This window comes from Spermophilus citellus (assembly GCF_964194105.1).
Source record: "Spermophilus citellus genome assembly, chromosome: 7".
Taxonomy (NCBI): Eukaryota; Metazoa; Chordata; class Mammalia; order Rodentia; family Sciuridae; genus Spermophilus; species Spermophilus citellus.
The window spans coordinates 37581438-37601931 of record NC_138188.1 but is presented as its reverse complement, the minus strand read 5'-3'; the positions used below and the strand labels follow the sequence as shown (position 1 = coordinate 37601931).

The 20494-nt window shown below is 49.2% G+C and overlaps 1 protein-coding gene across 1 annotated transcript in view; it reads right to left on the bottom strand.

Moving 5' to 3' along the window:
• The window catches only part of CLSTN2 (calsyntenin 2), a 573838-nt gene that overhangs the window by 100319 nt on the left and 453025 nt on the right, over positions 1-20494 (bottom strand). The gene's annotated exons all lie outside the window — the stretch shown is intronic.

The window sequence follows — 20494 nt, the reverse complement described above, 5'->3', positions numbered from 1 at the left end:
ATATCAGGCGAATATAGAAAATTGCACCCAGCTGAACCGAGCCACAGAGAAATAGAACACACACACACACACACACACACACACACACACACACACACATACACACACAACCTCAGAAACAGGTGGGAAGTTGTTTTTTTTTAAGAGAGAATTTTTAAATATTTATTTTTAGTTTTTGGTGGACACAACATCTTTATTTTATTTTTATGTGGTGCTGAGGATGGAACCCAGCGCCCCACGCATGCCAGGTGAGCGTGCTACCGCTTGAGCCACATTCCCGGCCCCAGATGGGAAGTTGTAACGGCAGGTGTGCACGGGTCCACTCCCAGCAGCAAACGCCAAGTCTGTTCAAGGTCAAGTGCCATACTCATGCAGTATTGTATAAAACTGTGCTCACGCTTTCTTTTTGACTCTTTCATATGTCACTGGTGACATTTGTGAGCTCTGTGCCTCTCACCCTATTTTCCCCTCACATGGTGATTTTTAAGAATGCCTATGTCTTGTTTCAAAGCGAAAGAGGACACGGTCATTCCAGGATTGTAGGAGATCGTGAGGCAGGGGGCAAGGATTCTCTAGCATTCGGGACTGTGACTTGCTGAAGGATGGCCAATGATCTTACCGTTGCTTTAAAGTAGAAAAATAATTGGGAGACGATAAAGCATTGGAGAGAGAAAAAAAATCACAACCAAAATGGTGCCACAAGTAAACGGAGCAATCAACACAGATAAACAGGAAGCGTGAGCTCACTCTGAAAGTGACTGATACATTGTAGCATCGAGTGGAAGTCAGAGCCCATCGGAGGTGATGCTGGCAGAGACTGATAATATGTGTCTGCTGACAACCTTGAGCATCCCGCATGCTACAAGGACACTGTCTGAGAGGCTGTGCAACTGTCCTCAGCCACACTTGTGTGAGTGAGTGAGAGGAATCGTGGAGGAAGGGGTGCTATTCATTTGGACCTGATTAGATGGTACCCTTTGGCTTGGGTAGAAATGAAAATCTACAAAATGTCTTGCTCTCACTCATGAGAAACCCATGAAGTCCTGTATTTGTGAGACTCTGGGTTCATCTGCAGCCATTAGCATCTGTATAAGTCCCCAGTGGGATACTGGTCACCATCATGGTGATAAGACTGGGCTGAGGGAGGGGCCACTTGGCTTCATTCTTTCAGCAGCCGCGTGTTTGGGATTTCCATGTGCCAGGCTCTGGGGCACCAAGGCAAGGGGGTGAACAGGTCAGGAGCCAGGGGAGGAGCAGGTGGTGAAGAAGCCTGTGCTGTCCCGTCAGAGAGGAGCCAGGGCTGTGGGACAGGGCAGAGAGGGGCTCCTTTGGATCCAGAGCTCCCAGCTGAGCTGACGCCCAAATGCCAAGGATGCCTGTGGCCTGGAGGTCTCAGGAAAGCAGGCTACAAGCTGAGGCAGCAAGGAAGGTGGCTTGACTCTGTAATGTCATGATGTTCTTGGGCAGGTCACTGGAGGGTCCCAAGTCTCAGAAATGTCCTTGGTAAAATAAGGACCATAGCACTGACCTCTCAGGGTTGGGGTGAGGATAGTGTGTGACAATGTGTATTTGGCACATAGTAGGGCTCTGAGCATAGTAGGGCCCCAGTAAGGAAGGGGGCAATGCCTCTCTGGGCTACAACCTCACCATGTTCCGCATGACTACAATCTGGGTGTAGCCCTTAGCACCCTTCCGGGTTTCTCAAGCATGCCATGAGCAGTCAGGGGTTCATCCCCAGGGACTTACACTGAGGGGCGTATGGGCAAGAGGAACTGCGCGTGAATGAGGGAGGACACGCCTGCCTGTGGGCCCAGGGGCCGCGTGCCATCACCCTCTAGAGGAGGAGATCATGGAGTCACTACAGCCCATGCTCTGGAGCCCCCAGGTTCAATCCTAAGGCCGAACCTCTAGAGCAAACAAGGGGCTTCTTATCGGGCATATGTGAATGTCACAGCATGGCGAGAGGTCCACGCTCGCCAGGCATGTAGTGCCCTAGGATGTGTTAGTCTGTCTTCTGCCACTGTGACCTGAATACCTGATAGAAGCGATTGAGAGGAGGAAAAGTTTGTTTTGGCTCATAGCATCAGAGATTCAGTCCCAGATCGGTGACTCCATTGCTCTGGGTATAAGAGGGGCAGAGCATCATGGCAGAAGGGCGAGGTGGAGGGAGGCCGTCCCTTTCACGGAGGCCATGGAGCAGAGAAGCAAGGGGAAGGGGCTGCCGGGAAGATGCCCCCAGGGACCCACTCCTCCAGCCGCACCCTACCTGCCTGCAGTGACCACCCTGTCCACTCAAGCTCAGATGGACCGATGAGGTTACAGCTCTCGTCATCCAATCTTTTTACCCCTGAGTTTCCCTGCATTAACGCCGGGGCTTTGGGGGGACACCTCATATCCAGAGCATAGCAAAGCTTTCATGCCACGATGATGTGACCATGCTGCTCCTGCTTCAAGGACTTCCTTCCTATCTCCTTCCCGTTTGCCACCTCCCGCAGCCTTTACGGACGTCTCCAGTCTAGGTGGATGCCCTCCTCTGTGCCCCACAGCCTCCTTAACACTAGACTGAAGCATTTCACCCCAAGCTTCATGTGGCTCTGAATGCCCACCATGCCCCGTGGTGCCTGGCACAGAACCTGCCCTCACTGTCTGGTGAGGAGAGTGTGAATGAATCCTATACGATGCCCTGTTGGAATGAATGCTTGTGTGCCACCTCCCTTAGGAACCGGGAACCTTTTAAATCAGGGGTTGTGTGGTTTGGTTGAGCCTCCACATCGACATCAGAGTTCAGGGAATAGTTGCCAGGTGGATCTGGGGAGCCCCAGACTCCGAACCTTCCTGAGCCACAGTTCTTCTTGGGCCACAAGCAGAATCCAGGCCCTGTTGGCAGCTTCTCTGGAACCACCCACCCTCACAGCACCACACAATGTGCTTGGTTCTCTCGGTTTTGGCAAGGCAATTAGTTGTTCCCAAACAGATGAGGGAGGAATCTGCTTCCCAATAATAAGGACTCATGTTGAAGGGGGAAGCCTGTGCTCCTGCCCTCTCTCCTCTCTCCCAGGTGGGACTCTCCCTTTCTTTAGACATGTAAATTACAAAGTAGAGAAAGTGGCTTCCTGTCTGAGGGCTTGGTGTGAGGCACCCCCTTCTCCAGGGTCCCCCACTTCTGCTAGTGTGGACGAGACCTGTCACCGCACCTGCTCTGCTCACAGTCGCCAGAGGCCTCTTCCCTAGAGAGAGACCACTGCGGACGCCTCTTAGGCGGTTGTCACTGCTGAGAAAATCCACCTCAAGTCTCCTTCCGGAGGAGTGGGGTGTGTTTCCACCCTCGGGCCACTCCTGCCCAGGAGGAATCAGGTACAGGAGAGCTTAAGGAACATCACAAGGCCAGAGGCTTTGTGGGCCTCAGGAGGCGTGTTCTGGAGGGTTCTGAGGAGCAGGCAGAATTGCGGCTACATAGTAACAGAAATGGACCAGGCTTGGTGAGCACGGCGTCCTGGGGAGGACAGAGTTCCCGCAAACACCTTGCCTTCCACTTTTCCAGAAGGAGCTGGGGTGGGGATTAAGAGAGAAGAGGGTAAGCTACCAAATCCAGCCTTTGCCAATAACCTCCCTCTTCCTCCTGGATTCCTGGAGAGTAGGCGGTGGGCAGTGGCATCTGAACTGCACAATGATGGCAGGGCTGGGGGCTGGGGGGACTTGCCAGAAGCCACTCGGCCTTCTTACCCTTCTTACAACAGACCTTCCTTCCAGCAGTGGTGGGGGAGGGGGGGTTGTCAGACCTGAGAACAAGTTTTAATTTTTACAAGTTTATTTTTGAATACTCGTTTTTTGCTGATTTTTTTAAAAAGAGAGAGAGAGAGAGAGAGAGAGAGAGAGAGAATTTTTTAATATTTATTTTTTAGTTTTCGGTGGACACAACATCTTTGTTGGTATGTGGTGCTGAGGATCGAACCTGGGCCGCACGCATGCCAGGCGAGCGCACTACCGCTTGAGCCACATCCCCAGCCCTTTATGCTGATTTTTAAAAAGAGATAATCCTGATGTTGGCAAAGGCGGGCAGTGGGGGGGGGCTGCTGGTCTCTTTACTCCTGGCCTCAGTGGGGGCTGGGGGTTTGCTTCACACCGAGGACTGGAGAGCTTGGAACTTGAATCTCCTCTCTCCTGATGTGATCAGGTGGACTTGGCAAGGCCACTGCCACCTGATAGTCTCATCTATGGATTTGGGGACATTATTTTTACTCCTGGGCTGGTGGTCTATTTTTTTTTTTTAGTACCTGGGATTGAACCCAGGGGTGCTTAACCAGAGTCACACCCCCAGCCTTTTTTTTTTACGTTTTTTTTTTTTTTAATTTTGAGACAGGGTCTTAAGTTGCTTAGGGGCCTCACTAAGTTGCTGAGGCTGGCCTCGAACTTACAATCCTCCTGCCTCAGCCTCCTGAGCTGCTGGGATTATAGGCGTAGTACCACCAAACCTGGCTGGTGGGAAGTCTTAAAGGAGACAATGTAGACTAAGCGCCCAACCCAGAGACGGGCCCCAGGAAGGACCATCCTGCTTCTTGACCTGCAGACATCCCAAACATCTCTGAGCTATATTCTGCTTAGAAAGAAAATCTTTTCAATTTGTAAAGGGCCTGGAGACTCGTTTATGAATCGTGGTTCAATTTTTTTCTTAAGTGAACAGAGAGGAAGCAGACGGCCTGCTGTTTTAATAATCAGGCCTATATTACCCCGTAAGTATTCCTGAAAAAGCTAACACTGGGAATGCCGTCGGGATTTAAACTCCTTTCGTTGTGGATTAAGGATTTAGAAACATGATGATTTTATTATAACTCCTGCTAAATTCGGGGAACACATGTTTTCTTATCAGGAGAATATTAACCACTTGGAACTTCCATACCAGAGGCCTAGAGGCAAACTAAGCTCATCAGGCCTTCTGAAGGCACGGGGCTCCTGTAATCCAAGACGCTCAGGTCTGCGGTTCCCATTCTACCCTCCCTGCCTGGGTGCATGGCCAGGGGCCTGCAGCAGCTGAAAGAGCCTTAGGTTTTCTAGGAGATCCACACGAGGTGAATGGCTGGATCCCTGGGTGCTGGGCAGTGGGAGGGATGGCAAAGGGGTCCCCTACACAGGGACTGTGCAGGCGGCTGACATTCCAACCAGGCTGTGCAGGCCCGAGAACCTGGCACTTCCCAAGACTTTCTCTAAGGGACGGGTGGCCTTGCCCTCCCATGAGGAGACGCTGAGGTGGTCCCTTGGCTCTGTGATACCATGGTCTCCACTGGCCTTCCTGGACGTCTGAGGCCGGATGGGTGGTGAGGTCAAGGTGGGCTGCAGACTGAAGCAGAGGTCGGAGGGTGAATGCTGGGTCAGAGGTTTGATGTCATCTCAGGGCCAGATAACAGCCATGCCTAGGTCTTTCTGACTGCTTTGAGATAGTCACTCAACAACTGAGTTAGAATCTGCTGTTCATTTTCAGAACACTAAGATGCTCCTGATAGCCAGCCCCTGATCAATCTGTGGAGGGTGTCACCCCTGACAGGGTCATGCAAAAGGATATGAACTTCAGTTCTGCTCAATTTGTTTCAAGAGTGTTAACTCTGCAGCCAGATAGATTCAGGTTTGCACTCCTGGCTCATGGCTGTGTGGTCTTAGATAAGTGACTGGACTTCTCTGAGCTTTGTTTCCCTCGTCTGCAGAATGGGACAACCCAAATCTACTTGAAGAGTTAGAATTGCTTTGGGAATTGGAGAAGAGGTAGGCAAAGCATGAAGGACAGATGGCTATTGTTGCCATGGATATCATCGTTGTTGTATGGTCCTTATCTTTATTTCAGAGGCTATGGATTTACTGAGAACCTACTATGTGCTGGGCAGAGCCTGCCATGAGAGGCAGAGAAGTCATTGCCCCTAACTTTTTGAGTTCACTCAGTGCTGTGGTAGGCACACAGCAAGCTTTTAGGCTGTCACAAAAAAATATCCCGCTGTGGGGAGCAGAGGAAGGGGTGATTTAAGCTGACCAAGGCACTCAGAGGGGGCTTCTGGAGGAAGTTACCTGGATATTTGTTTACAAAAAGGTTTTATCATGCTTTTGATTAAATAGGATAAGGTCAACAGATCAGGATGCAACTGCCATTAAAGAGATGGTTACACTCACAGATGCCCTAGGAAGGGGACACGCTGTACCGGGGTGGCCACCCAGGAGAGCACCAGGGTCAGCCAGGAGGGAGAAAGAGATGGGGGGATGTCAAAGGCTTTACTGTGGTTTCCATGGGAAGGAACAGGGGAGGTGGATGGACAGGCTGGGATTGGCTAGTTCCAATGATGTCAGAGGCTCTAGGCCACAGGAGCTATCCCTAGTCACCTGACACCTGGCGCTGGGGTGACCTGGGCAGGTGAATGGTGGCCAGCGGTGGTGTGAGATCCTGATGAGGATGTGGGGTGGCAGGTGGGCTCTGGATTGGGTGGCTTATCTTTGAAAGGGGAACAGCTGGTCATCATTGACCCTGAGAATCAGCTAGCTCTCAGGGGACAGTCACTCCGGGGTCAGGCAGGCCCCAGAGGTCCAAGCATCAGAAAACCAGAGGGCAGACGAGAAACCCAGGATGTCTCCACAGGGCCTCGTGACTGTGACTACTTCAAGTGGTGACACTCAGGTGGACAATGACGTGACTGGTCTCCCCAGCCCCCACCCCTGGCTTGTACAACCCAGCAGCCTGGCACAGGGAGATGCAGGTGACACTTGGCACCTGTAGTGGGGTGATACCAGAACGGAGCTGTGAGTTTTGGGTCCCCATGACAAGGACAGCAAGTGGTGGCCCGGAGGTGGATTCTTGGGTGTGCTCACAACACTCTCCTAAGGCCTTAGTGGGAGGCAGGGGTGAACTCTGACCCCTGCGATCTGCCTGCTTGCGCCTTGGGATGAAGTCCTCAGAGCCAAGCCCAACTTTGGGTAGGGCCAAGGTGACACGTAGACTCCTGGGTGCAGACCCTGCGGTAGCTGCTGTAGCAAGCAAGTCACTCCTGAATCTCTGGTGCCTCAGTTTCTTCATCTGCAAAGCGGGGACAGCTCATAGCTCCAGCTTTGGAGCAGCTGGAGTATAACTCCAAGGAACCAGGGCTTTGGTGTCAGACCTGGGTGTGAGTCCCAGCTCTGTCACTTGCAGTCGGGTGCTGTGGGCACGTGGGCGGGTCATTTCCTTCTCTGTCTGGGTTTATTTACATGAACAGTTATTTCAGAGTTGTTTACAGGGTTTCTATGAGATAATAAATGTGAACCACGTAGCTCTGGGCCTGACACATAATGGGCACATACATTTTGAGCATTAAATTATTTGGCTTTCTCTCTTCCAATTAAAAACAATTACACACACAGGCACCATTTCAAAAGGAACCAGAGCAGACTCTCTGAACTCAATTACAAGTATAAGGAATCCCTCTCTTCCTTTATTACTGACCTTTTTCCATTTACTATATTTTATTTTCCCAACATTTTATTACCTTTTAATTTCTACTAAGAGGAGATAATTAACTACAAAAGAAAAGGAGGTGGGGGATAAATAGGTCTGTGTCCGCAGCCTTGGTTAAGCCTCTAGCTGGGGGCTCCTGCTGACCCCATCCCCTGCCTAGCGTGCAGACCTGCTCTTCCTGTGGCTGCTCCTTCTCCTCCTCTGCATCTCACAGGTGAGTCTGGAGAGGAGGCTGTCTCAGGGTCATCCTAGTGAAGAGTCTGCTACACTCCACCCTGCCCTCCTGCTCCTGAGAGCCATTTCCTTATTTATTGATGTCCCTCCCATTCCTGGGCTGGTGCAGGATCTCTATGGCTCTGTGTGCTGTGTGGCTCACAATCAGGGCTCAGTAATTATTGCTGAAATGAATGCATGATCAGGTGGATGAAAATCAGAACATGCATGTGTGCATGTGTGCACATCCACATGGTACACACACCGGTTCTGGCCGCTAAAGGTGGGGGGTCCTGGCTGCTATCCACACGGGGCAGTATACCTTGCTTATCTATCACCCATGTCGCCCCTGGCCAGCTTCAAATGCCACACTGCCAGGCTTCAAAATGAGAGAAATTCAGGCTATGGATGGTGTGTGTGTGTGTGTGTGTGTGTGTGTGTGTGTGTGTGTGACCTAAGATACACAGATCACTCTCTCTCTCTCTCTCTCTCACACACACACACACACTCCAGCCTGAGTGTGATGATCTGAAGGTCAGTGTGTATGGCAACCACTTTTACTAATGGCTCCAATCTTTCAAGTCTCCAGGGAGTTTGGACCCTTTGAGTCCCTCTAGATACTCTCAATAAATGTCACAGGAAATAACCTGAAATTTGTCCTCCAATTTTTGCCTTGTTTGGAGTTTGCTCTAGTTCCCTGATAACAGAAGGGATTTAATTGTGTCTCAGGTGCACGCCAGGATCCCTGGTTCCTCCACTTGAGCAGAGCCCCGTGTCTGACCCAGACGACGGCAGGGTCGCACTTGTCACCGGACTTCCAGGCCAACATGTAAAGATGGCTCGGGGCAGATTGAACAGGGGCGATGATCTGTGCCTCCCCAGTTCTATGGGGTGCGGGCCACAGAGAGCACCAGAGCCCTGCTCCTCACTGAGGTCCACAGACGGGCCTGGTCCCTTGACCACCTGTTACCACTCTGCCACAGGGTAAGTCCAGAAATCGAGAGTCAGCCTCTGGACCCTGTAGTAACAATTCAATAGTAATTTTATATCTGTTGAATGTAATAATGATGAAAGATTAGGCTTATATCTTGCAGGTCCTTGCTTCTCATTTCATTTTTTCTTCTAGAAGAATGTATTGGTTCATGACTGATTGCGAAAGACTGTGTTCCTTTTCTAATAGGTAATTCGAGAAGCATTACTTTACATAGTACCCTATCAAAGTTATCCCCTAAAACCTACTTCTAAAGCCTTCAAATAGAGAAGGCAATACTTCAGAGCCTGTGCACTTGACCCTGTGCATCCTGATGTGGGCTGGTGGAAAAGCCCTCATAAGGGACCAGAGGAGAGAACCATGCTGGGGTTGAGAGTCTCTCTTTAGCCTGACCACACAAACTCTGAGGCTCAAAGGGGTAAGATGGTTAAAATAAAACAAACTCCCTTGCTGAGCCTCTCTTGAGTTTTGTACCCAGCCGGTGTGCTCTGCACCCCATGCACACTGATTTCCAGGTGATCAAGGAATGTGATTGACGCTAACCTTGAGCCAGTCTGCACCATTTAACCCTGCCCACCCTTTCCTAGCATCGTCTGTCTGCCACTGTGTTGTTTAACTATTCATTTATTTTTGTGATTGTCTGCAACTGTCAACCTCACCTCCAATCACAAGCTCTACAAGAGCAGGAACTGTTCCTGGAGAAAGTCCCCGAACTCTCACTAAATATTGAAGAAGGTTTGCAAACATGCATTAGGAAGGCTGCTTGTGCCCAGTTCTGGGGCTCAGGGATTCCTGGCCTCTGGTGCTGATGGACTTTTTCTCTTTGCATTTCCTGTGGGTTCCCCTGCTAGCCCCAGCCCTTCTGAACTCAAGAGGCGATTGCTGTTCTGCTGAGCTGGGTTTGGGGTTCACTCTCCATACCCATTCTCCGGGGCCCTCAGGTCTGTCCATGGCTCTGTGCAAATTCTGCTCTACCAGCCAACCTGGCTCAGACAGCTGAGATTCTGCACCCCAACCCGGAAGTCTCTGTCCTTCCATGTGCAGGGAGGGGGGCCATTTTGTTCTGTGTACTTCTCTCATGCCAGTGTGAACATGTGGGTTCCCCCAACAAGTCTTTGAGCTTGCTGATGTCAGATGCTGTTAGAGTCTGTAAACAAGTCTGGATGGCACCTGGCAAAATGCCAGAGGGAGTGGTTTGTGAAGTAACAAAAGCGAGCCATTAAGTGTGGAGATTCCTTATTGGTTGACTGCTGTATCTATTTTATGTTAATTAGATAAGCTGTGTAGAATGTATATGTACCGCTCCTGTCCTACAATAAAGGGCTCCTACTCCTGCTGTATCGATCTACACAAGTTGTTTGTCACCCCCTGGTTATTTTGCTGCAGTCGCACTGTGGCAAGATGCCACCTCTTCAAAGCCTGTAACAACCCTCTCCTTCCTTACATCCTTGCTCCAAGCCCTCTGGGGGACAGTTGGGTCAACAACCAAGGCTGAAATGAACCCTATGGTGTTCAGAAGCCAGCCTCTCTTCCCACTAATTTCTGATCAACCAGTCACCCCTGAAGAAGCTCAGCTGTCAAACAGAACATGTCTAGCAGGATGGATGCTGGGAAGGTACAGAAACCAGGCAGCGTAGAACAGCCTGTCTGAAGAAGAAGTCTCCCAAGGGGGTCCTGGCTCACTCCACCAACTGGGCTACTTTCTCTTGAATTTATGGAAATGCCTTCCACTAGGTCCAATAAACATGAGCATTTTCCAGGCAATTTTCTTATCTTGGGACAAATGTATTATCCGTTAAAGATGGAGCAGCTGTTCTTTAAGAATCTTTACTTTTATGGCAGCTTTGAATAGCATTTACAATCCAAGAGGACAGTTTTTATGCACATATTTTCACTCTTCTGGAAAAGATGAGGCATGCATAATTTTTCATACTCTAGTTATGTAAATCTCTTTAATCTAGCAGGGATAGATACTTTGAAAATTCATTTATTTACTTCAAGACAATAGGACCCTGACTCTAGGTGGTACTAGAGTGCAGTGTGCAGGACTTTCCCTTCTCACTGAACAATGTTGTGAAGTTGGAACCAGATTCTCATCAAGAGAAAATACGGTACAAATCCCGAGTCAGCTGAACGCATTAAGACCTTTTGTTGGGGGGAGGTGGGAGAGACACCTCCCATATGCTGCTGGGGTGGGGGCAAAAGGGACCTTTAAAATATCTGAGGTTTGACTGCATACATGCACCTTGAGAAAGGAAGTTGAAATTCAAAGACATCTGCAGGATATTCAATGCATTATAAAGAAAACTGGAACCATTCTGGCGACCAATGGACCACAGCCCGACCCAACCACAAGGACGTGGCCGAACACATCTGAATACAGGGATGTCTTCAGATCTATGGGGGAATATAATGTGGCAGTGGAGGGGGTGGGAGGCTTATTATGTGGGAAGAAGCACAGGACATAGAGTTAAGTAGAAAAAGAAGACAAAGTTTTCAAATGACTAAATAAAGGGGAAAAAACTATACTACAATATTGAAAATACTACATTATTAGATTATGGGGAATTTTTATTGTTTTTATTATTCTACTATATATATATATATATATATATATATATATATATATAATTTTCAAATGAACATAAACTCTTTGTAATCAAGAAAAAGATTTTACATAAAAAAAGCTGCAGTGACCCAAACACCACTTATTGCCCTGAAGTTTTCTCCAGAATGCAGAGCTTGCAAATCTCACTTGGAAAACAGCCGTCCCCTCGCCTGGAGCAGTCTAGTCTGCCTGGGTAGGGAGGTGGCCTCTTCCTTCTGTCACAGGAGGCCCTGTTGGCAGGCGTGAGTCCTGGTCTCACACATGGAGTGCTTTGGCATTTGGTGGCATGGGCGTATGATCCCTGGAGGCCGAGAGCGGAGGAGCAGGAATCTGGAGTCTGCGCAAGGGGACAGCCTACCGTCAACATTTGCTTCCAGGCAGGCAGCCTGGGAAAAGGGCTGCTGTCCCCAAGAAGCCCAAGGAAGCTGGGAGATTCAGTGCATGTGAGGGTGTCCTTAATGAGGGCTCCCAGCAGGTGGGCAGGGCCCTGCTCCTCATGGGTTCTGCCTGTGGGAGGCTGGATATAGTGACCCAGGGGTGCAGAGTCTGAGGCCAGAGCCAGATGGATGCAAAGGAGAATTAAAGCCCTTCTGGTCTCGGGCCTCCAACAGAGGCCTCATTGGGAAGCTAAGATGGACCAGACAACCAGCTCGTCTTAAACCATGGTTGACAGCGAGGTGTTACTCTAAAAACTAGCTCTGAAACTCCACCAACCATGTGATCAGCAATGAATTCTCAGAATGTACGAGCTTTTCGAGGTTCCAGACAGGTGGATGTTCTGAAGGCCTCTAGGCTACAGGGATAGAGGTTGACTGGGTGCCACGGAAAGATGGGACATGGTTTGGATATGGCTTGTCCCCCAGGATTTGCATGTTGGAACTGTAGTCCCAATGTAATGGTGTTAAGAGACCGTGGGACTTTAAGAGGTGGGGCTTAAGGGGAGGTGATTAGGTCATGAGGCATCACTCTAGGAATGTTTTTCTTGAGAGACTGGGTTAGGCCTTGAGGGAGTGAGTTAGGTCTCCCAGGGATGGCTTAGTTACAGCAAGAGTGAGTTGTCATAACACAGCTCAGTCTCCCCTTTGCTTCTTTTGCACACACACTCCTTACTTCTCTTCTGTGTTGAGATGCAGTGTGAACCCCTCAGCAGACATCAGTTAGATATTGGCACATTGCCTTTGGACTTTTCTGCCTTTGGACTTATCCAGCCTCAGGTATTCTGTTGTAGCAACACAAAACAGACTATGACAAGTCTGTCATAAAGAATCCTCCACACTGGGAGGATTCTTGTCCCTTTAGACCAGGAGAACTTTATTATACCTTTTGCTTCACAACATCTCTCTAGAAGGCTCTTTCTATCTCATCCACTGTCCACATCAAAAGCCTCAGTGAATTGCTCATGCATACTAACAGGGAAACAAACAACTTTTTCTTAAACTCCCCTCTGCAACTGTAAATTCTCTCTCCTGCTAATCATAAAGCAAGAGGCGCTGAGCAGAGTGGATGCACAAAGGCCCCCAGGAGGTGCAGCAGGGGAACACACACCCTCCTGGGAGTTCTTCCTTCTCATCACAGGGCATTTGGCTGATTGCATTCACCTTTAGACCCTAGCTCCCTGCAGATTCTCTGGGAAGCCTTTCTAATGCTGGTTGCCTCCACTGGACACGGGTGAGGCTTGCCTGGTGTCTGACCTCTCCACTGGGGCTTGCCTGGTGCCTGCCCCAAAGGCCCTGTGTTGGGGTGACCCTTTACCTGCCTGCCCTCAACCACCCTGCAGCTCACTGGGCCCAGGATCCCCACACTGGCCTGGTGTAGTGCAGGCTCCGGGGGAAGGATATTGAGTTGAAAGAAGGCTGGGAGCTTCCTGTCGGGGCCAGGACCACAGCTGCTCCTCTGCATGTTTGTTTGAGGTGGAGTTGGGCTCTACCTCCTCATCTGGCACTCTGTGGGTCCCATGTCAACAATGTCATGTGTCCCATTCTCAACAATGACATGTGAATCAGGGCTCCCAGGATGACCACAGATAACTCCTAACTCTCCATCCTGACCTTCCTTGTACCAAGAGTCATGTGACATGGATATGGGGAGAAGGGGGCAGTTCTGCCCATTTGAGACTAGGACAATGTGCCCAGTCGATAAAGGTACATGTGTGGGGCCTGCTAACCAGTAGAGTCATTCTGTAGATGACATTGGCACCCCAGCTGTCTGGACTGCTGGTCACTTGATGATGCAGAACAGAGAGGATGCCTCCACTCACTAGACTCTTTTCTGGGCCTCTTATGTGGCTATCAACCCACATGGCATCCATCTGAGAAATGGACGAGCAGGAGGCTCTTCTCACCACGGAGACGTCACGTGACGTGCCCAAAGTCACACAGCCAGCACATGCCTGGAGAGGTGGCCAGTTGCTTCTCCGCATTCTCTTCCTCACTCATTTCCTTCATTGCTAGCTTTAGTTTTTTTCTTTCCCACATGCCAGGCACAGTTCTGCCCCTGAAGGTCCCCAGGACACATATTGTTATTGGCCTCATCTTGCAGATGCCACATTGGAGACTGAGTGACTTGTCCAGTATCCCTAAGCCAAGGTCTAGTGGAGCCTGGATTTGAACCCAGGTCTTTCTGATGTCAGGCCAACACTCTGAAGCCCTGACCTCTGCAGACTCCCTACAGGAAGACATCCTGGGGCTGCAAATATTTTTTTTCCATGTTTTCTTGGTGCATTATAAGGACACATAATAGTGGGATTCATAGTCAATATTCCTACAAGCACATGACATAACGACATAATGTGGTCAATATTGTCCCTCAATATTTCCCCTTTTTCTTCCCTCTCATCTCCCCCTGGTCCTGTTCCTCCACCCTACTATTTCCTTTCAATTTTTCTGAGTTACCCACTCCCACCTTTTCTTTTTCCTTTCTCCTCTCTAGCTTACACATATTTGGGGAAAAAATGGCCCTTAGCTTTCTGAATTTGGCTTATTTCACATAACATAATGCTCTCAAGTTCCATCTATTTTCCTGCAAATGACATCATTTCTTTCTTCTTTATGACTGAATAAAACTCCATTGTATCTATATATCACATTTTCTCTGTCCATTCATCCATTGGATGAACCAACCTGGGCTGGTTCCACAATTTGGCTATTGTGAATTGTGCGGCTTTGAACATGGGTATGCGTGTGTCTCTGGGATGTGATGACTTTCATTCTTTAGTATTAGTACTGAATGGTCTAGCTGGGTCTATGGTGGCTCCATTTCTAGCCTTTTGGGGAACCTCCATACTGATTTCCATAGTGGTTATACTAATTTACGATCCCACCAACAATGTAAAAGTGTTCCTTTCTCTCCGCGTCCTCTCCTGCATTTATTATCGTTTGTGCTCCTGATAGCTGCCATTCTAACTGGAATGAAATGAAAACTCAGCGTAGTTTTGGTTTTCATTTCCCTAATTGCTAAAGATGTTGAACATTTCTTCATGGATTGGTTGGCCATTTTAATTTCTTCTTTCGAGAAGCATCTGTTTAGTTCATTTGTAAGAGACACGTACTTAAAAGAGCTGTCAGTGGATGATGGAGTCGGCTGACTGTGTGGCTCTGAGAGATGAGATGTGGCACAGAGAGATGAATAGAGTCTGCAGTTCTCATTAGGGGAGCTGATTCTAGCCATGGTCCTTCTCTCCAAATCTGTGTTTTCTTGGGCAAGCCTTATCCCCTTGGGGTCCCCAAGAGGTCATCTAAGAAGGCTGAGAGATGGATGCCCTGCTCTCCTGGATGAAAGCAGGTCCCCACCATACTGAAAGCCACGGTGTCCCAAAGCTGCTTTGTTCAATTACAAATTTTCTTTACAACATGGGCAAGGGTTCTAAGTGAAGAATTTCCTGTGAAACAGCTTCCTTCCGAAGCTCTTGAAAAATGGCGAGAGCTCGCCTTTGCTCTGAGATGCACTGTGGGCAGGAGCGCTATGTCTGCAGACAGAGGGGACCAGCCCGGATATTACCAGGTGTGTGGCAAGAAGGTTAACCTCAGCATCCTCATCTGTAAAATGGGAAAGTAGTAGCTTCCAGGGTGTGGCAGAGAGTAAAGAAGATGTGCAAACAGGTGAGTGCAAAACTCTGAGATGGGGCCTGACAAATAGTAAATGCTCAGACAGCAGTAATTATTATTATTATTATTATTATTATTATTATTATTATTATTGAGTACTATTTGGGTCCAGTGTAGTCTGCCCCCACCTTGCTCCTACTTGGGGCTGAAATTGGACCCAGGTATCCTCCAGGGCCCATTTCTCTCCAGGCACAGGAGAGACAGGAGGAAGCAGGCTTAACATGGGCACTTTTCCATGGCAGGTCTTTAAGCACACTGAGATGCCATCCAGGAGGTAAATCAGCATCCTGTACAAGGCATCTGTTCTACCCTAATGACCGGCTATGTCAGGGATGTCAAAACAGGTCGTTGTTCACAGAGGATTGTCCCTGGAGGCCCATGCCAGCCTACTCCCCTGGTAGCCTTGAGCAAACCAGAGCTCAGGGTCACCCTACTGCAGCCAGCGGAGTTCAGGTCTCCATGCCGGCTTATGGCAACGTGCTCCACTGTGAGTTTTAAAGTTGAAATAAAAGAGACTTAAAAAAAAAAAAGCACTGCCATTCACTTAGGGCCACCGAGTGTGGTTCTGTACAGGGCATTCCCCCGCAGGCTTCCCTTCAAGCCCCACAAGAAGACATTTTTGTGTTTACATTGAAGGAAGCTGAAGCCAGACTGAATAAGTTTGCCAAGTTTGCAGCGAGCAGTGGAGCCAAGCTGGACCAGAACCTGGGTTCCTGCTCCATCCCCCAGGACTGTTCCACCCTGCCCAACCGCCTCCCTTGGGCCCCAATCTCAAGCCTCACAGCCTGTGCAGTTCTATGCATTTACCCGCGTGTGCCCCTGCATGTTCATTTCTATGGCAGCACCTATTGTCTCCACTGTCACCCTTGCATTATGACAATGGGGACAATAGTCATACTGCTATGACTATTGCCAGAGTGATTAAAATCTTGATAATGATTTAAATTCTGCCAAGTCCTTCTACACTAGAACCTCTTTTGGTCTTAATAATCCCACAAAATGGTTTTGTCCAAAGAGTACGATTCTTAATTCTCTGTCGGGGAGACCAAAGCTCAGCCAGAGAAATGTCTTTGGCCAAGTCTCTGGCCAGATCATGACAGAGCGAAGGTTGGAGCCTGCCACATCCTCACAGGTCTCTATCTGGCCCCCACATCCCCTCCCCTTCCAGTACCCCATGCTTTCCCCAGGGCGGGGCTCTGGGCATTTGCTTGGGAAACGGGATCCTGAATGAAGACCAGGGAGTCACAGGGAACCAGAGGTGAGCCCTCGGAGTAAAGGAGAGCGTGAGGAAGACAGGGGGCTGAGGCTGCAGGGTGCAGGATCCGAGCCCCCGGAGACCCTCAAATAGAGCCTGAATGGAAGGGTGGTTGGGAGTGATTTTTCAGACTAAATTATATTTGAAGGGAAAGTAGAAATTTCCTCCTCTAGTGTAAGGAGCCACAGTTGGGGACATCATCTTTGTGTCTTAGGCTTACCACCCAAGCCTTGGGTTCACCTTGTTTCCTCTGGCCCATGAGATAATAAGAGATAACTCTTGGTTCAGGGTTGGACAGACTGGAGGCATGGGTTGATTTTTGAATGAGTTGCCAGACCAGCTTAATCAAGGACACTGGTTGGAGCAGAGACAGGAGCGGAATCCTGGGCTCCAGTTGCTGCTTCCTGGATGATGGTGCCTTGAGCTCTGGCTTGCCCGGGAGGCCAGTCTCAGCACCACTTTATAGATGGAGTAACAAGGGGTTAAATGCATGGCCTAAGGACAGTCGCAGGTCTCAAAACAGTTATTCTGGCACAGCTTTTTACAAAGCTGGTAATGTGCCCCTTAGAAACTCCCAAGCCCCTCTCCCGTCTTCTGTCCCAGAGTGATGGACAGAGAAGAATTTGACTTGCATCCTTGTCATTTATCAGCTTGAGCTTTGGGGCCATCACTTAGTCTCTTTAGCCTAACTTCCTCTTATCAGTGGAATGGACTAGAAATGCTGCTCTCACAGGTTGCTCCTGTCCTCTGTGCAGGGAACCTTGCTTTCATTATCTATAGATAACTCCTTTGTCTCTGTTCAAATATGTGCATTTGATGTCACAGGCTTCTAGGCTGCACTATGTCATCCAATAAACTACTTCTTACTAAGGTGTCAATCAATGGACTTCTTACTAAGGTGTCATCCAATAAACTACTTCTTACTAAGGTGTCAATCAAGAGCTTCATGTAGTGGTCAGAAAACTTTTTTGTAAAGGGTCCCAAGATGAATATTTAGGCTTTGAGAGCCATGAGGTCTCTGCCATGGCCACTCAGCTTCTCTGTTGCAGGGCGCCATAAGTAATCTGTAAAGGAAGGCACATGGCTGTGTTCCAGGGAACATTATGAACACTGAGACTTGAATTTCTTATTATTCAAGTTCAAGTGCATGCATTATTCCTCTTTTGATTTTTTTCAATCATTTAAAATGTCTACTCTTTTTTAGCTCACAGTTATACAAAAACAGGGAGTTGACTAGATTTGTCTGTGTGCTGTGCTTTGCTGGCCTCTAGCTTAACTGCACCAGGACAGCAAGAGGCATTTACATTTTAAGTGGGGATTATCTGTTAAAATGAAACATGGGTTCTGTGCTGGTGGAATCTCAGATACCTAACAGGAAAGCAGAGGGATACAAGCAGCTCTTCTTCAGGCTCTCTCTCCAGCAGGGCTCTGGGTATCAGCCTGCAGGAGCACCACGGCTGTCCCATCCCCTGACAGACACAGTTCCATTTTCTAGACCCTGACAATTCTATTTCCCTAAGCAAATCAGGGCACCTGACTGTGCTCATCACCCTACGATTTGAAATCAATGTCTTTCATGGAGTAAAACCTAAGCCAGCTCTTGGGTTTTCCTGATCAATAATTAATCTGACTTTTGAAAGGGGCAGCATGAAGCCAGCTGACCCCTGGGGCCTGCTATATTTCCTCCAGGTGGCAGGAGATGGACAGTACAGAGGGGACAGAGACATCCAGTTGAGGAGACTTAGCAGGAGCCTCGTCTGTCTACCCCAGGCACACCTGACTGGGGCGCCTGACTCCCCCTCACAGGCAGGGCAGCCTGCCTTACCTGAGGGTAGCAAAAAACCAGTTGGACATACTGTCCCAGTTTACTCCTATGAAGCTGGGAGAAGGGGCCAGGCAGGAGACACAGGGCAGGGACCAGCTGTGGTCAGTTCTTTCCTGGAGAAGAGTGCACTTCTGAGAGCTGCAGCCCTTTAGGGTGCAGGTAATAGGCCCAGGATGGGAGGTTGATGTGAAGACTGCCCAAGCAGTGGAAGAGCTCAGGAGGGTGCTGGAGGCAGGGAGGCACTGTCACCACGGCTACACAGGTCAGAATCCCTGGAGGGCCTGTCCATGACCAAGTGCATGCATCGCTAAATTGCCAAGGCTGGCTTTGAACTCACCATCCTCCTGCCTCAGCCTCCTGGGCAGGAAAAGGTACATTTTTCCACCAAGGTTTTACTGCCCATTCATTCATCTGCTTTGCACTGCTCGTGCCCATGCTGTGCCTGGTCCTGTGCTGAGCCCTGGAGACAAAACCGCCCACGGCATAACCCTGGACCTCCAGGAGCTGCTGACCACACTGGGCACTGCAGGGTGGGCGCTCAGCACGTTCCTCACACAGAATTGGACATGCTGGCCAAGATTTTCTTTACATAGACTTAACATTACATTTGCATAGGTTTAGCAAGTACACGCTCTGTAAAGATTACATTTAAATATAGGTATAAACAAGGAATCCCAAATCCGTGGGCGCCTCATTTGTCAAAGACCAAAAAACATCAGGATCATTCTCCAGATATGGCTTTGCTTTTTGCCTTTCCTATTTAAAATCCCACTGTGAGCACATTCCACCCTTTGGAAATGTATAGATTCTTTCTAGAGTTTTCTCTTGAAAGGCCAGGACTTTACTGCTGATCCTTGTGTAAAAATAAAACAAGATGAGTTCTTTACTTAGATAGCTTTTTGTTCACTCATTCAGTGACCCTTTTCCCTCCCCTCCCCTCCCCTCCCCTCCCCTTCCTTCCCCCCCTCCTTTACTCTCTCCCCCCCTCCCTTCCTTCTCTTTGTGGTACTGGAGATGGGACCTGGGGCACTCCACCACTCAGCCACATCCCCAATCCTTTTTATTTTTCTAATTTTGAGACAGGGTCTCCCTAAATTGCTGAGATTGGCCTTGTACTTGCAATCCTTCTGAGTTGCTGGGATTCCAGGCTTGCGTCACTGTGCTCGAACCCAGGCAGCTGAGGTTCAGGTGTCTTGTGCTGTACCTGACCCACGTGGCCCTGAGAAAAGGGACTGCGAATGAATGCCTGACTAAAAGGCAGCCACTGGAAGTCTAACCAGGGACCTACAGGGTGGCCCGGCCATGGTCTGCCTAAAAAAGAAAGAATATAAAAGGGGCCAGAGGCCTAAAGACACATCCAGGAAGACACAAAAGCCGGCAGCATCACCAACACGTGAAGAGATGTCCCTTCAAGCACCTACACAGGGACACAGAGATGGACACTGACCTCCCTGCTCAGGCACCAGGCCCATCACCAAGGGAGTTATCATTATTTTGTGTGTTAGGCCGGTTTGCTGTGACTAAGGGAACAAAGCACCAGGCAACCCGCGCGTGTGAAAGAACAACCAATCAGGTGCCCAGACAAGCAGTGATAACCTCCTGTCAATCAGCGGGGTCTCCTGACTAGTCCTGGAAGGACATGGAGCTCAGCAAGATCCCCCCACCAGCCCTAGGAGGACAAGGGACCCTAAAAACCTCCCTTTCCTGTCCCAAGCCCTTCCTTCCTGCCCTAAGCCCAATAAAATTCCAGTCCAGCTGAGCCTGGGTGTGACTCCCCTAGACCCGTTCTGTTGGACTGCAGGGTCTCACCTGGGATCGAAGCTCAATAAAGCCTTGTTCAGCTGCTTTTAATCTGCCTCCTTTGGTCAACAGTGCCCAACCTTACACCACAAGCTATCCAGTTCTCTGCAAGATGCCCCTAAGCAGCTGTCCTTGCCTTCTTTTCATACCCTAAGGTCAGTGACAGAGCCCACAGCCTAAGGGTAATTGGAATACCTGCTCTGTCTTTGTCCCTAAAAGATCTACATTGACACA